This window comes from Pundamilia nyererei, unplaced genomic scaffold (genome assembly GCF_000239375.1).
Source record: "Pundamilia nyererei isolate P.nyererei 1_Seehausen unplaced genomic scaffold, PunNye1.0 scaffold00044, whole genome shotgun sequence".
Classification (NCBI taxonomy): domain Eukaryota; kingdom Metazoa; phylum Chordata; class Actinopteri; order Cichliformes; family Cichlidae; genus Pundamilia; species Pundamilia nyererei.
In genome coordinates, this window is record NW_005187445.1 from 2,297,471 (window position 1) to 2,301,599 (window position 4,129).

Below are 4,129 nucleotides of genomic sequence, written 5' to 3' on the forward strand. Positions count from 1 at the left end.
AGATAGATAGATAGATAGATAGATAGATAGATAGATAGATAGATAGATAGATAGATAGATAGATAGATAGATAGATAGATAGATAGATAGATAAAAGGTGAAACAAACCATCTTTAAGTTCCGTAAACAGAAAAAAGTCAACCAAGAAATTGCTACAATATTTGGAGTGGCAAAATCTGCAGTTTGGTACATCCTGAGAAAGAAAGATAGTACTGGTGAAATCAGCAACACAAAAAAAACCTGGACGTCCATGGAAGACAACAGTGGTGGATGATCACAGAATCATTTCCGTGGTGAAGAGAAACCCTTCACAACACCCAGCCAAGCAAACAACACTCTCCAGGAGGTACACGTATCGATTTCCAAGTCTACCATAAAAAGAAAACTGCATGAAAGTAAATACAGAGGGTTCATTGCAAGATCCAAGCCACTCATAGGCCTCAAGAATAGAAAAAAAAAAAGCAAAAAAGCAAAACAACAACAACGAACATCTAAATAAAAAGCCAAGCACAGTTCTGAAAAAAACATTCTTTGAACAGACAAAAAACAAAATCAACCTCTACCAGAATAATGGAGAAGATATGGAACAGCTCATGATCCAAAGCATACCACATCATCTGTAAAACACGGTGGAGGCAGTGTGATGGCTTGTGTGCATGGCTTCCACTGGCACTGGGACACTGGTGTTTATTGATGATGTGACACAGGACAGAAGCAGCCTCTCACACTGTCCTTCAAGCATGTATATCATGTTCAGTTACAAATTTTGCACTGTCAGTAAATTGCCACTAGATGTCAGTAAGTAAATATGATTTAAGAAAATGGCGAATGGAGGGCGCACTGTTAATGTGTTGTGTAGGCTACGATTTAAGGTTTGGCATCAAACATTGCAGCTTTTGAGCCTTTTTATTTCACTGTTCAGACTCTGATCATTAAAACTAGGGCAGGAGCATGTGAGTGGAGTGATGAAATAGACAGTCTGTACTAGCTGCAATTTAATTACATCCTCAGTATGAAATCATTGCTCATTAGAGTCAGAAAAAACAGCATCCGATTAATCTGCATGAAGGTGTTTGCTTCTCCGGCCACATCATCTCCATTGAAGCAAAGGGATTGTCTCTTCACCCTGTTTGGTTTTGGGTATCTTGAGGGAATTTTGCTACACCCAGCCTTGAAAAGAATAGTACGACAAACAAGCAAAGAAAAGAAAGTTAACAAATAGATCCTTGATTCAACAGAGATTTTTGCTGATATCTAATTGTTGTTTTTCCATTTGTTTCTGTAAGAAACTGGTCAGTTAGTTTCATCTGTTACACTCTTGTCCATAAGAGGCTGAAGGCAGCCGGTGCCGTGTCTCATGGAATCCATTAACTCAGAGTGCAGTTGTAATGGAAAGAGTCTGCACTGTGAGGATGTAATGGATTGTGAGAGAGTAATGGTTATATATACAGGACCTCAAATAATTAACAAAACAAAAACAAGGAAGTTCTTCAGGTAATGATTGATTGAAACTTTTTGTTTGTAATTTTTATTTGTGATTGTCACTAATGATGAACCAGCTTAAGTATTTTCCTAGTAGACTTCACCACATTCTCTAAAAAAGGTGTCCAATATTACCTGTCTGTGGATCAGTCACTGGTTTTCATTACTATATTTACTATGACTTTGGTCATTTTGTTATCATATGACGTCATTAAGAAAACAGTGTTTTGTTTTGGAAATTTTTTTGTGTGTGTGTGCACTCATATAAATCAGCAGGTGAATAGATTTTTCTTGTGTACTTGAAACAGTGGATGAGTCAGTGGGCTTGTCAGGAAGCCAAAGCACAAAAACACTCCATCCCCCTCCCTTGCGGCGTAGTGCAACGTGGGCGTGGTTTAAATGGAAGGCGGTGATGCCATGTCATACCACGTGCTTTCCCTATTGGTTGGGAAATGGAAGTTACATTTGGGGGGGTCTCCTCATTTCTTAAAAGCTTATAATTTATAAATGTGATATTATGCGTATTAGAATAACTTACTACTGGCTAATAATTCCATAGGTAATGGTTTAATTCTGATTTTAAAAATGAAATAATAAAAATATATCAATAAAAATGATTCGAGGGTGTATATCTAGTGTAAATTCTCGTAAGCCCACGTGGCCAGTGTTGGGAGATGGAATTTAAAAGCCGTCTTTTCCATCTTACATTTTCTCATTCGTTTCCCTTCTGTCTATTCCTGTCGTCCATTGAAAGGAAAAGCTGGGCCATCCCCCTCGACGCATGCCTGTGCTGTGGAGCTCCCCCTTGCTGCGTGCATCGTGATCTCGTGGATGCAGCGTCTTGCAGAGAACGCAGGGTCACCTTCTGTCACTGCAAGGGGAAATACTGAATAACTTGCAGTAGAGGCTATCGGGCAGTAGTGCACCTCAGCGGCAGCAGCAGGAGCAGCATCTCTGGTAAGTCAGTTGGTGTGTTTTGCTCTCTGTTGATGCCACATTGCTGCACTCGAAAGAGAAGCTGAGCATCCTTTTCGCGAAGGGCGACGCAGAGATAAAGGAGTCTCGCATCCTCTCCTGTCATCTGGATTAACTCTGATCCCCCTTCTGCTGCGACACTTGCCAAGTATTACAGATTCAGTAACAAATTTTTAGTTATGTATGCGTCATGTTACACGATGTGCCGTTGTTTGGGAACACCAAGGGTGAAGATGACCATCTTGCATCACCTAGAATTACTATTGCACGCGTTACCCACAAGCGAAACTGTATCATAGAGTCGTATATTATGGTTTTGCACCGTCAAGCTAATGTGCACCATTCCCTTCAAATTAGAGGATGGTGCAGGCTGTTTTTTTCCACTCTGCAGCTCTTTCTATTGCCCCACTGGCGGGCTGAGCAAAATTGACCCCAGCGTGCCAATTGTATCAGCAATGCAATACGGTTTGCTTAAATATTCTACAAGACATTAATACGGTTTCCATGCCAAGTACACTATTGCGGATGAAGACAGTAGCCAAGACTGAGACAGGATTGCCATTTTATGTTTATTTTCCGTGCGCCAAATTGGTAAACAAGACCAGGAATCTAAACTGCGTCGATCAAAGAAGTCGTATAATTAAGTGTTCTATCTACATGAAGGGTGCTTTGATGTGTGCTTATAAGTTGCATAGTAATCAAAAATCGCCTCGTTCTGTATTTTATGGTTTCTTGGCGAAATGGACGCAAATGCTCATGAGAACACTCCGCTCTGGCGTTATGTAATTGGTTGTCACAGCACAGCGAGGAGCCATCTCTAGCGTCATTGTTTTTCTCTCACAAACCAACAGCACCACAGAGGAGGAGCATCCTGTTTTCTACATGGGATTAGGTGCATGTGGTCTTTTAATCATTCATCAAATCTGCTCCCGCTGAAATGCATCCAGGCTTACAGCTGACTAAAGCGTCTCATAGTTATGCGTTTAGCAAAAGGCATGTTATCTTGTGCTGAGATGTGCCGATGATGAGGAGGAGGAGAAGGATGATGATATGTTGCAGGACTGGTTAATGGAAGCTGGGGCATCACATTCCCAAATCGTGTAGCTCCTGTTCCCCCCTCTCTTCAACCAAAACATCCATTCCTGCCTAAAACCATACAGCTAGCTTTTCTGTGAGACTGCATGATTGATTAAACGGCTAACTTGTGTTTTGTTGTTGTTGTTGTTTGTGGTGGTGGTGGTGAGGGTGTTCATTTAAATGAAATCCTCTAGAGTTAAATTCTTACGGTGGAGTAGCAGATGACAGACAGGTCACTTGTGTCCCCTTGCCTGTTTTGGAGCTGTCCCTGGTGCTGAATTTATTGTTTGCTGGAGTGCATTTCTGTCAGCATCCAAGGTGCCCCCAAGAGAGCTCGACACTAGGCTGCAGAGACGAGATGATGATACTCTCAGGGGGGTTAATCCAATTGTACTGCAGAAAGGAGAGTTAAAGAGTACCTGCTATTTATTAGCAGACTCTTAAGCTTTCACTGTCGAGACAAGTTGAAAGTGTATTGCTTGGAACTCTTGTGTACTTCATCTATCTATCTATCTATCTATCTATCTATCTATCTATCTATCTATCTATCTATCTATCTATCTATCTATCTATCTATCTATCTATCTATCTATCT

General features: G+C 40.9%; 1 protein-coding gene across 2 annotated transcripts in view; it reads left to right on the forward strand.

Annotated features, from left to right (window-relative positions):
- The first annotated feature begins 1,969 nt into the window (after positions 1 to 1,969).
- The window catches only part of pacsin1a (protein kinase C and casein kinase substrate in neurons 1a), a 36,255-nt gene continuing 34,095 nt past the window's right edge, over positions 1,970 to 4,129 (forward strand). The window contains exons 1-2 of one of the 2 annotated variants that reach the window (XM_005731733.1): positions 1,970 to 2,041; positions 2,237 to 2,439. The gene's annotated coding sequence lies outside the window, so the exon portion shown is untranslated. Of the gene's footprint in view, positions 2,042 to 2,191; positions 2,440 to 4,129 lie in introns of those variants that run through there. The other variant, XM_013910449.1, reaches the window with a different exon arrangement.